The sequence below is a fragment of the Hemicordylus capensis genome, chromosome 4 (assembly GCF_027244095.1).
Source record: "Hemicordylus capensis ecotype Gifberg chromosome 4, rHemCap1.1.pri, whole genome shotgun sequence".
Taxonomy (NCBI): Eukaryota; Metazoa; Chordata; class Lepidosauria; order Squamata; family Cordylidae; genus Hemicordylus; species Hemicordylus capensis.
The window spans coordinates 121,720,833-121,734,676 of record NC_069660.1 but is presented as its reverse complement, the minus strand read 5'-3'; positions in this window follow the sequence as shown (position 1 = coordinate 121,734,676).

Genomic DNA, 13,844 nt, shown 5'->3' with positions numbered 1-13,844 from the left:
TACTGCATCATATAAGATTGTCTTGATTCTTTGGACTAATGCTTTTTTGCATTATTCATCCTTTTTAATAATAAATTTAGGCACCAATCCTTCTAAAGCAAGCATGTCTCTGGCTCCCTTCATAGGCAAGAAGATTAGAGATGCCCCAAAATTGCCCTAAAAGTGTTTGCAGAATATTTCTATCAGTCATAACTTCATATAGGCATTGTCATAACATTCCTCTTCCCACAATTCTTTGCAAGAACCTTACAACTTTGGAAGCTCATGTTTAGTCAGGTAGACACACACAGCCATTAACATCCAGTTCCAAGTTCTTGCAATTTCAGCTCCAGACTGATTTCAATATTCTCACACAGTCTCTGCAACCATTCTGGGTCCAGGACAAAATTTGGACTCAGCCATGTCCCTGAAATTGAACACAGATCCCCATAGATCACCACATCACAAGGTTTGGGGATATGATGGGTTCCTCATCACTTCCTCATCAGAGCAGAGGATCACCCACTACAATTCACCTTATACCTGTCTAGGGGTGTGTGTGTGTGTGAGAGAGAGAGAGAGAGGGGGGTGGGTGGGTGGGGGGGGGAGAGTTTTCATTATGTTGGAGTTCCATTACTGGAACTCCCACCTCATCTTTCTACTTATAATAGTAGACACTAGCCCCAACCCACTTGGATCATGTTCATGGCAGGAGTGGGAGAGAGACCCAAACATATTCCCCAACTTAAATCACCCTCTTAAATGACTCACTATGTGTCTGAAAGGTTTTCCCTGCTCAGGGGAATTGAAGTTGAGCAATCCCTTCAGAGGGAAAGGGTGGAACACTGTCCCCCTACACACGACCCTGATCCAAATCAGCCCTCTCTCTCCATGGCTGCTTTTGCAAGAAGTTTACTTTGGGAGTTACAGTCATGGAGCTCCAATGTAATATGTAATTTAACCCTGAGTGGGCTTAAACAAATTTATTGTGCTTCTGTATTGACCCTAGGATGCAATGCAAAAATATTGCCAGAGTTGTACAATGCATACAAGTATTAGAAACCTGGGTTCAAATCCCAATTTAGACATCAAGTTAAGTGATCATCCCTCTTGTCTAAACTATGTACCAAGGTTACTGTGAGCATAAAATGGAATAAGCCCACATATGCTGCCCTGAATCCTTTGAGGGAATACAGATATGAAAAATAGATCACTAAGTGGCTAAAGACAAGCTGAGAACAACAAGTGGAGTTTGAAGGCTGACTTTCCTTCTTCAAAACAACTGGACACCATTGTGTCATAGCGTTGCTACGTGTTCATAATTGGCCTGGATACATCCAACATGGTGACTTAATTTGCTAACACTAGGCTAGTATATGTTATTTCCTAAATAAATATTATACTGAAGGGTTGTTTTTGTGTGTGTGGTATAATAATAATAATAATAATAATAATAATAATAATAATGGGAAGGACTCGATGTCTGGATAAAACAAACCAGCCAATAACACCTGTCTGACTGTGTAAACAAGAAATAATAATAATAATATACTGCTTTGAATAATAATAATAATAATAATAATAATAATAATAATAATAATAATATACTGCTTTTCCAGTTGAACAGAAAGGAAATTGCCCGAACACCAGAGGCACAAAAGACCAGCTGCTGATTGACAAAATGATTTTAGAAAACTGCAAGAGAAGAAAAACAAATCTAAGTGTTTCATGGATTGACTACAAGAAAGCCTTTGATTCATTGCCTCACACATGGATACTAAAATGTTTAGAAACAACTTGTGTCAGCAAAAATATTCAGATATTTATAAAAAATGCAATGAGCATGTGGAGTACACAGTTAACAATCAATGGCGAGACACTTGGACAGGTTAGCATTAGAAGAGGCATTTTCCAAGGGGACTCACTATCCCCTCTGTTGTTTGTAATCGCCATGACCCCACTTTCACAAATACTAAACAAAACAGGCCTCGGATACCAAACATCTAAAACATCAAGTCAAATCAACCATCTGCTGTACATGGACAATCTGAAGTTGTATGGAAAGTCCCAGTAAGAAATTGAATCACTGCTAAACACTGTCCGTATATTGAGTAGCGATATAGCAATGGAGTTTGGACTAGACAAGTGTGTTGTATTAATAATGAAAAGAGGGAAAATAACAAAAACAGAAGGAATAGAACTGCCCAATGGAAGCAAGATCAAGAACCTGGAAGAGAAAGAACATTACAAATACTTGGGCATTCTCCAGGCTGATAACATCGCACACGCTGAAGTTAAAAGAAAAATTGGAAGTGAATACATCAGGAGAGTTAGAAAAATCCTCAAGTCCAAACTCAATGGCGGGAACACCATACAAGCCATAAACACCTGGGCTATACCTGTTATTAGATACACTGCAGGAATAATAGACTGGACACAGGCAGAGCTAGAGACGCTGGATCGTAAGACCAGGAAAATCATGACCATCAATCATGCTCTGCACCCCCGCAGTGATGTAGATAGGCTACACCTCCCTCGCAGCTCAGGTGGAAGAGGAATGCTGCAAGTCCATCAAACAGTACAGGAGGAGACAAGAGGCCTTGAAGAAGATATCAAGGACAGTGAAGAAGATGCACTTAAAATGGTCAATAACGTGAAACTATTCAACACCAATGAAACAAAGCAGGCCTACAAGAAAGAACAAGTCAAGAACCGAGCAGAAAAATGGAAAAACAAGCCACTGCATGGTCAATATTTGCACAATATAAGTGGAAAATCAGACATCACCAAGACCTGGCAATGGCTTAAGAATGGTTACTTGAAGAAAGAAACAGAGGGTTTAATACTGGCTGCACAAGAACAGGCACTAAGAACAAATGCAATAAGAGCAAACGGTGAAAAATCCACAACAAACAGCAAGTGCCGCCTTTGTAAAGAAGCAGATGAAACAGTGGACCACCTAATCAGCTGTTGTAAAAAGATCACATAGACTGACTACAAACAAAGGCATGACAAGGTAGCAGGGATGATACACTGGAACATCTGCAAAAAATACAAGCTACCTGTAGCCAAACATTGGTGGGACCATAAAACTGAAAAAGTTGAAGAAAATGAAGATGTAAAAATATTATGGGACTTCCGACTACAAACAGACAAACATCTCCCACACAATACACCAGATATAACTGTAGTTGAGAAGAAAGAAAAAAAAGTCAAAATAATCGACATAGCAATACCAGGGGATAGCAGAATAGAAGAAAAAGAAATAGAAAAAATCACCAAATACAAAGATCTACAAATTGAAATTGAAAGGCTGTGGCAGAAAAAGGCCAAAATAATCCCAGTGGTAATTGGTGCCCTGGGTGCAGTTCCAAAAGACCTTGAAGAGCACCTCAACACCATAGGGGCCACAGAAATCACCATCAGCCAATTACAAAAAGCAGCTTTACTGGGAACAGCCTATATTCTGCGACGATATCTATAACAACAGCAACAACACTGACAATAAAATCCAGCCATTCTAGGTCCTTGGGAAGGACTCAACGTCTGGATAAAACAAACCAGTCAATAACACCTGTCTGACTGTGTAAATAAATATTAATAATAATATACTGCTTTTCAGCAAACAATTCTATTATGTAGCACTGAGGCTCCATGATTCTCCGTGAGAGTGTTTTCATCCTGTGAGCTTTTCAGAGGAACCTCACCCACCCAGTATATGATTTTCCTGTATCATAGCCTAGCCGGTGATCTTGAAATGCATCTACAGGGCCACAAACCTTTGCAAGCCCAGTGGTTCATGTAATATGTACCCCCCTACCCCATTTAGTACAGATGTCCCCTTCTGGAATACTTTAATTAACACTTTAATTAAAGCTAAATTATAATGAAAACACTAGAAAATTATGTTTTTTATCAACATCAGTGCAAAATGAGTTCCTCCTGGATGATATTTCTTACAATGAAGACTAAAAGGAATAGGACTAATGAGGCCATCAATTCAGATTTACCATAACTTCAAGACCATGTCACTTACTTATCTGTTCTCTAGCACAAAGCATCCACTTTTACAGCACATTTTTGCTGCATTTATTATGTCTGCAGGGCAAACAAGAAAGGGTGAATGGATCACCTTTCAGATAGCATATTCTTGGGTTCAGATATCTGAAAGTTAAACAGTGCAGACCAAAGGTAAAACTAGTAATGAGCTGTCACAGATCTTTGATGCTGATAACTTAATAACAAGAAATAACAATGCTGTCATATGTTACTAGACTTGATGCATAATTGACTTTGGTGCTGAATGTAATGGTATGCTCCATAGGTTACATGAACTGGGACACTTTCCCAACAACAGCATTTCAGGTCTTCTGTCTAAAGTGTCAGTAACTTTTCATGACTTTTATTGCTACTTGGAAAATCTACAGCGATAGTTTTTGCATAGAATTTAACTGAAAATACATGAAAATACATGAATGTTTTCTTCAACTTTATCTTCAATTCCCTGGAATGAATCTTGTAGCTGATATTTAGAGGAAAATTATGTTAAATGTCCTCAGTTCCCATGCATGCTCCATGTTCTGTACTGTAGTGTAATATTTCTTTTTCATTCTCAGTATTTTCAATGTTTTATGTAAGAAAGTGCTTCTGTAGACTAGTAGCAGTTTTAGGGGGTTTCAACAGCTTTTAAATATTATATCATAATCAACCCTTCTGTTCTGATAGCGTAAGAGCTACATCACGGTCCTATCCACAAGTCATACCTGCTAGGTGAGATAGAATATCTATATATTTATTTCTCTAAGACATACCCGTGGCTAATCCCATGTGTGGCAGCTCGTGCAAGAGTTTGTGAGCAGCTGCCAGACAGCCACGGGTATGGGGCGAGAAAATGGCGATGGCGGTGAAGGGGGCAGGCGGGCAGGGAAAGCATCAGCCAGTGAGGGAAACCACCGCCAGCGGGCGGGGAGGGAAAGTGCTGGCAGGCGGGGATGGAAAGCAGACTGAGAGAGGGAGGAAAGGAGCATGGACTGGGGCTGAAGGGAGGGGGAAAGGAGCATGGACTGGGGCTGAAGGGGGGGGAAGGAGCACAGACAGGGGCTGAAGTGCGGAGAGGATCATGGACAGGGGCTGAAGGGAGGGGGGAAAGAGCACGGACTGGGGCTGAAGTGGGGGAAAGAGAACAGATTGGGGCTGAAGGACGAGAGGAGAACAGACTGGAGTTGAACAGAGGAGGGAAAGAAGATGGGGAGGAGAGACACGGAGAACTAGGGGCACAGATGTTATGTACAAAATAAGCTAGTGTGTGTGTGTGTGTGTGTGTGTGTGTGTGTGTATTCTCTAAGGTGTACCCGTGGCTAATCCTGTGCGTGGCAGCTCTCATGTGGGGATTCCATATGCAGATGGGGGGAGGAGCCTGTGAGCACAGAAGCACCATGGTGATTGGGCAGTGGGGATTCCATATGCAGATAGGGAGCATGAGCATGTGATGGTTAAGGGCAGTTGGAATGCAACTGTTACTAGTTGGAAGATGTTCTTGATTGTAGAGGAGAGGGAGATAGATATAGATATAGATATAGATATAGATATAGATATAGATATAGATATAGATATAGATATAGATATAGATATAGATATAGATGGATAGTGAGCAGGGGTCTGTGAAGAGAGGGGTTGTGAGGGAGGAAAGAGTCCCTTCAGGAGAAGGAGGCTGCCGTTGTGTGAATTCTATGAGAAAACAAGATATGTTAACTCAGGAAGGGAGAGAGAAAGAGAGAAAGAAGAAAAAGGGAGGAGAAAGGCAGAGGGGAAGAGGGAGTGGGGGAGAGAGAAAGAGAGAAAAAGAAGGGAGGGGAAGAGAGAAAGAAGGAAGGGCAAAGGATGGACCCGAGCCTGTCAGCAGCCTGAGGGGAATGAGTGGCCGGGGTGGTGGTAGCAGCAAGGAAGGGCCCAGTCAACCACTGCTGCTGTTTGGGGCTACCAAGGCCATTGTCAGAGGGCAGGCAGGCAGGCAAGGGACGGGCCCAGGCCTGGGCCTGGGCCTGTCAGCGGCTTGAGGGGAATGAGTGGCCATGGCAGTGGCAGCAGTGAGGAAGGGCCCGGTTAACCGCTGCTGCTGCTGCTCCTATGGGGAGGAGCAGGAGCAGGCTGAGGGTGGGGAGGTATCTGGGGATAAGGGGGCTGCAGCTTGGCCAATAGGCACCAGCAACTCTGCAGCTGCAACCAAGATGGGTGAGGGGGATGGAGTAAAGGGATGGAGGAGTGACCAAAAGGGGTGAGGGGGATGGAAGCAATGGGATGATGGAGGAGGAGGAGGAGAGGAGGAGGAGGAGTACGGCTCAGGTGAGGGTGGAGAGATCTCTGAGGTGGTGGGGCTGTGGCAGGGGGTGAGGGTTACAATCAATTATTAGCACACAGATGCTCTGCACAGGTTAAGCTAGTTGTTACTAAATCCTCATGCACCTGTGACACAGAATATTGGGGGGGGGGCTGTAGCTCAGTGTTAGAGCATCTGCCTTGCAGGCAGAAGGTCCCAGGTTCAATCTCTGTCATCCCCAGGCAGGGTTGGGGGAAAGCTCCTGCCTGCAACCTTGGAGAACTGCTTCCAGTTAGTGTGGGAAGTACTGAATTCAATGGACAAATGGTCTGACTCATTATAAAGCAGCTTCCTATATTCATAGGTTTCACTGCTATAATGAATGAACATCTCAGTGGTATGATGCACTGGCAGAACACCACCAGCACAGGAGACAAAAATGGATGGAACTGGCGTATGGGAAGAAAAGAGTAAAGTGTCCTTGTGTTGCTCAGCACTCAGTTGATGATGGTGTAATTATGCCATTAAAAATGGGTGATGCAAGTAAAACGGTGGGAAACTTTGGTGAAAGGGAGCACTTTGAACATGCGGTGAGAAAGGCTAACAGTATAGGAAAAGTAGATCAACAGAGTGTTAGTTCTCATACCCTTTAATGGTAGTCTGTCTCCAGACGCAAACATCCACCAAGAATCTCAACTCCATTGCTGCAACAGGGACAACAAAGTACTCTAGCATAGGTAAGCATGGCAGGGAAACAAACCAAGAAGACTCAGGCAATCCCAGCCACAAAGTGGGACTCTCTCTCTCCTCTAAAGTACTCCAAGATGCACTTAAATACCCATGGCCCCAGAGAACATCCTGAAAAACACTGCAATATGTGTACTACAACCAAATGTAAAGACGACTAAACTAATGACAACGGGTACAGCCTTTTAGGATCGACCATCAACGGTAAAAGATCCAGCAGTCAAGAAATACGCTACAGACTAGCACTTGGTAAGGTTGCAATGAAGGCCTTGGAAAGGATATTTAGATTCCATGACTTGTCTACACCTACAAAGACTAGAATCGTTCAGACAATGGTTTTTTCCATGACTCTCTATGGATGCGAAAGCTGGACTTTGAAGAAGCAAGATAGAAGAAGCATTGACACTTTTGAACTTTGGTGCTGGAGAAGACTTTTGAGGATATCATGGACAGCCAGGAAAACAAACAAATGGATCACAGAACAAATCAATCCAGAATTTTCACTCAAGGCACAAATGACCAGGCTCAAAACTATCATACTTTGAACACATTATGCAAAGATCCAGATCCCTTGAGAAGTCTATAATGCTGAGAAAAATTGAAGGAAAGAGAAGAAAAGGACCACCAGCAGCAAGGTGGATGGAATTGATTACAACAGCAATGAATGCACCACTGAGAGACCTTAAAGGCCAAGTTGAAGACAGATCATCCTGGAGAGAATCTATCGATGTGGTCGCTAAGAGATGACACTGACTTGATGGCACTTTTTATCTATCTATCTATCTATCTATCTATCTATCTATCTATCTATCTATCTATCTATCTATCTATCTATCTATCTATTATTGCAAGACTTTTGTTTCCCTCATATAGATACAAATAGCAAAGTGTTGTGTGCAGTGTTCAAACCATGGTGCATGTACTGCCTAATATAGCAGCAAGACTTAAACTCTTCTCTGGGAAGTCTATTGCCTATAGGTTACCTGCAGGCCTCCTATCCACTAGGGCATACCATGGCTGCTCCAGTGAGCCTTCCCTGATACCATGGCTGCTCCAGAGTGAACCTGCTTCACGTTATGTGTGGGAGAAGTGTAGAATGGGGTCAGGAATACCATGATGTTCTGGGCATTGCTGTATGTTGATTGGTGCTTTTCCTGCCTAGGTAATGTGGATGTATTATCAGCAAGTGGAAAGCAGTGCTGTGGAAGTCACTTTCATTATTGCCATGCCAACATATTTCTACTATAATTATTGTGCCTTCTACCTTGATTCCAGGAGCACAGGATCATGCCTTGCCTATATCACACTGGCCAGTGATGATGGCAACAACTTTATAATTGTGGGAGGCTCATAATGTCAAACATCCATAGAACCATAGAGTTAGGAAGGACCATGGAGGTCTTCTAACCCAGTTCCCTGCTCAGTGTAGGAATCTGTTACAGAATCCCTTACAGATGGTCATCCAGCCTCTGCTTGAAAACTTCTAGAGGAGAGCCCTCAGCCCACCCTGCGTGAGGCAAACTGTTCCACTGCCAAACAACTCTTACCATTAGGAAATTTCTTTTAATGTCTAGCCTAAATCTGCTTCCTTGAAATTTCAACCCATGCTAAGCATACCCAGTACCTTCCACACACTGGGTATGTTCAACGAAACGCAGCTCCTTCAGCTTCTGTTCAAATCAACCAAACTTGGTTTCCAGACCCCTCTCACCATGTTTCACCTCCTCTGAACCCATTTTAGTATATGCCTCGGAACTCATTATAAGTTGAGCCAAAACTCTACCAAAACTTAGGCCTGGGTTGTAAGGGAAGTGTTCCCCACACCAAGGCCAAAGTTGTCCACAAACCTGGACTAGAAGCAGTGGGTTAAAATTACAAGGAAGAAGAATCAAGCTAGACATCAGAGAAATAGTTGGCTCTGGTTGTGACAATCACATATGCTGCGAAATGGCCCATCCTATCCTCATGTGGATACACCCCAAGAAGGAACTGAGGACTTCATTATTACCCAGGACAAAACCATGCATGCACATAAACGGAGAATGAGCTTTGGCCAATAGGCATATTGTTATGCAACATATGGCCACTCCCCTGTCATGCAGGCATCATCCACTTTTGAGTGCAGTATTGGCAAATACTTAGTGTATTCTATGTGGGGAATATTCATTTCTGAGGTAAATTTGTACCTGAGGCTGATAGGAATTTTAGTCCATTTTCCTGCCTGGGTTGAATAATGAAATATGAAAACATGTTTCAGCTTTGTAAACAGCATATTACAGTGGAGAAAAACAATTCTGTTTTAGGTCATGCCCTAGTTAAGTGCTAAAATAAATAGGTATTGATTTTGTGATACAGCCTATTTCTGTAGAGACTAGCAGAGGCGGTGTGGGCTGAGGCTGTACTATACATTCTGTTGCCATACTTCATAGGGCAAAGAGCTGACAATTGTTTTACTTCTTAAATGCAAGAGTTAAGGTTCTTGGGTGGGTGGGGGAGGCCTTCATATAGCATACATTCTAAAGTATGCTATTTATTTTCATGCTATTTACAATAAGTATTAATTGCATGTATTTTGCCACATCTAAATACACTTCATCAAATGTCTCATTTCCACTATTTTTAATATTCTGTTTCTGTGACTTATTCCACTCTAAATTTGTTTTGCTGGGTATCTTTCATTTTGAAGGGCAAACCTTAGTGTTCTAGGGTTGCCTCTTAGCCCAGAATCTCCCCTTTGAAACATCAAGGATGGGACTAGTTCTCACTTTCCTTTTAGTACTTGAAAGCACATACAGAACAGTCACATGATGTCAAGTGTGAAAAGCATGCCTGTGTGGAATTAAGCGAGGGTCTTTTAAAAATCTCAGAAGCAGTGGCCAAGAACACCTCAGGCTTAATGCTGCACAACCCATGTGCCATACTAAATGTAGAAGCAGTTCACAATCTTAACTAGAAAGGAAGAGAGGACAAGTAGTGTGCGTAAATGCAAATGTACTGAGTTGTATCATAAGTTTTGCAAGGAGGGGCGATTGCCATCCTTCTGTGCTGCATGCCATCCTGTTCTGCGGGAACTCTAATCTTCAAGATTCTTTTTTCAGGGGAATGCAGTGGAAATGGAGAGAATCAATGAAAACCAACCTTCTATTTGCATTAAAAAACTACAATGAGGCTATTCACACACATGTGGAAAACTGGGCTAAGGGTGCCCAGCCCAGTTTTGCATGCGCATGTGAACCACTGGGATCAGGCCCAATCCCAGCGGCACCATTATGGCAACCCCGCCTACAGAGCCACCCTTCCAAACAAGGTTAAGGGAGCGAGTGCTCCATTAACCTCATTTTTTGGTCATGTGTCCAAAACATGCAGCCGAGGGGAGGGGAGGGGGAAATCCTCATAATGCACTGCACACTCACACAGTGCATTATTAGAGCTCCAGAGGGTGGGGTGACACAGGAGGGCACAGCCAACACCCCAACCCTCAGAGCTGCCGGCAGCAGCTGATGCTTGTGTGGGTGGATGATCCACCCGCCCAAAAATGGCAGAATGCTCATTTGCAGGGAGGTAAGCTCTTTCGGGTGTACTCCCTGCAAACCCAGTAGCCCTTTCTCACTGCTCAATGAGAATGGGCTATATTAAATGTTTTAGGGATAGGGTCCCCATGTTGCCATTTGCTTCTGAAAGGTCTCCTTTGAAAACATGCAGAATACGATTACTACTACCAATGCTACTAGAGCAGTGTTCTTCATTGTAAGGCCTGGAGCCAGTGATGGCCAGCCCCCATAAACCCCAAGTGTGGCTCCCTGACGAAAGAATTATTGAGCCTTTATGAAGTTTGGGCCAAAGCTGAATACTCTGCATAGTCCCCCTGGCAGCATGCAGAAGACGACCATTCTCACTGTGCAGGCTGCGCTTTGCCCAGTGCTGTGGGGGTCAAATATCTGGGTATTTCCTTCCATAAGTCTCTTGCATGGAAGGCACACTTTACCACTCTTTTAGCAACTGCTGCTACTGTTGTTCAGTGGGGGCCATTCTGAATTTTTTCATTTCTAAAGAAGGGCATTTAATAACTCCAGCACGCAAAATATTCCCGGGTGTTGATGTCACAGATGTTGTAGGGTGTTGCGATTTGGGGGTGGGATGTGCAGGTTATTGCCCAGTTGGAAATAGTTATTGCCCAGAACAATTTCCTAAGGAAGATTTTGGTCCTTTCCTAGGGCACTCCTGCTGCCTATCTAAGAATGGAGGTAGGACTACCTTCAGTCTCTGTTAGAGTCCATCTTGCATTGCTAAGGTATTTCAAGAAGTTAGACAGCCTCCTGGAACACCATCTAGTCAAATTCTGGTATTCACATTTTGTGGGCGGGAATCAATGGACCAAACTTCTTTCTCATATCCTACAGTTGTACTCCCTGCCTCTGGTGGGGGAACTTAGATCTTGGAGCAGAGAAAACATTAGAGATTGGCTCCTTGAATGGGATGCCAATAGAGATGCTATGTGGTACAGTTCAAAGCTTTCACTTTGGTACTACTCTTATAAGAGACTCAGAAGTTTCTCACAGTATCTGGTTAACCTTACCCGTGCATCAGTGGGAAAAGCTTTTACCATTTTATGCAACCAAACTATCCCCACAGTATATCTTGAAGGGAGATTCTCCAAACTCGTAGCAGAACAGCGCCTTTGCCCTTGTGGCACTGGCCAAGTGGAGAACAATACCCACTTGTCCCATTAGTCCCTGATTCTGATAGCAGTCTGGCCTTTAAAAAGAAAGCCATGGCAAGTTTATCTATCTATATCTATATCTATATCTGTCTTTGTTTCATCCCATTCTCCTTGCAGTGAGTCTAGATTTAGGGCTCACAAATGAAGTTGGACTGCTGTTTTTATATTCCGGTTTTTAAAAGAATTCGACAGAATGCAGTGAATTATGGAAGCATCTAGATGATGTTACATCTAGCTGAACTCCACTAGTGGAAACTGGTAGAAGAAAGGAATGGGGTCAGAGGCAACCCCAAAGAGTACATTTCCATGAAAAATACAAGACTAAATGTTCAGGTGCCAGAATGAAGTGCAGGTATTTTTGTACCCACACATTTCTAGCTTTTAAAAATGTTGCTGGCAGGTTGCCAGCCTTAAATCAGACATCTAATACTTGTAAGGTGGCAGCTGATAGAGGGTTTCAGCAACTTTTCAATTTTAACTTTACTTTTAAGGCTCCTGCAGGAAGTCTGTCTTCTCTGACAGCACAAATGCACTGGCGACATTTTCCTCTTTACACTTGATCACACCTGTTGACACTTATGTGCATTAACAAATCAACTAATGGACTTCTTTCCCTTTTACTTTTTTTTTCATTTGCATTAGTGCCGGGATTTCTATGCATAGAAAATGAAGATAACACAGTCTGTGCCTTGGATAGGTGGTTTTTATTATGTGACATATTAATTCCTGTTCTTATTGTTAGACAGTGTGTACATCTGTCATGAGAAGCATTCCGTAAAACCTTTGGGCAGTTAATTTGTAAATTGAAAGCCTTTAGATTGTTACACACACACACACACACACACACACACACACACACACACACTTACTTCTGCACACAAACTGTACTTTTCAGTAATGCCCAAAGCACCCTAGCTGAACACATGGCACCAATTGCAGCTATACTCTAGGGCCCATTTCCTTCCTGCATCAAAAATTGGTTTGGATGTGATGAAATACTGCTTTACTATGGATTCATAGACTGTTTTCCCATAAGGTGCCTTGATGCACAATGAACTTGAGGCTAATGTGACTGTGTCATAGACATATCCAGGTGCAGCATAATAGCATAATAGAAGCTGCTGCAGCCTTCGGATATGCAATGGGCCAGCTTTCCGAGGGCTGATCTGGGATGGACCTGACTTTTTAAAAAAGCAGCTAATTTGGGATTCTTTGGAACTCTGTGCCACCTGAACGCCAGATAGTATGTTTGCTGGCAATATTTAAATGGGGATTTAAACAATGCTTTTCCAGCAAACCTTTCCCATCACCTTCTGAGTTGCATTTGCCATCTGATGGTTTTTAACAGTTTTTATCTCTTTTTCTCTTTCTAATGATGTTTTAGTGGTGCTGGTGTTTGTTTGTATTTTTGAATTACTGTATTGTTGCCTTTTAACTGTGATTGCTAGCCACCTTGAATTCTGCTGGAAAGGGAGGGATATACATTTTAAAGTACATTTTATTATTTAAATCTGGGCTTGATTTGGCTCAGCCCTATTAGTTCATTTGAAGTTTGGCCCCCACTCCAAACTCCAGGGCCAGGACCTAAGCCCATAACTTGGCCTCTACAGTAGGTGCATCTGAAACAGATGCAGACAAAGAAGCTATTCTCACAACCAGCAGGAGCCCTTAGCCCAGTTCCTGTTCGTTGTGAGAACCTCCCAGCGCGCCTCCTGGCGGCAGCTTGGCAGCAAGCCCGATATGGATCCCACTACTTAACCCGGGCAAGCCCACTAAAAAAAAGAAAAGAAAGGATTAGGAGATCATGAGTCTGCCACGGCTGCTTGCAGCCATGGCGAGCACACTTGGAGAGAAATGCACTCCCAGAAATGCACCGCACACTCATTTTCAGACAGGTTCAGGGGTCTATTCATAAAGGGGAATTCAGTGAGGATTCATCTTTATGAGTAAAGGGGTAGGAGAGGGGCTTCCTAGAGCTAGAGGGTGTGGGAGGGGAGTCAAGGCTACTTGCTTTAATCAGCCTTGGTGGTGTCAGGGGTATCATCGGGGATGGCTCCTCTCCACACCCACTGGCCTCCTCCA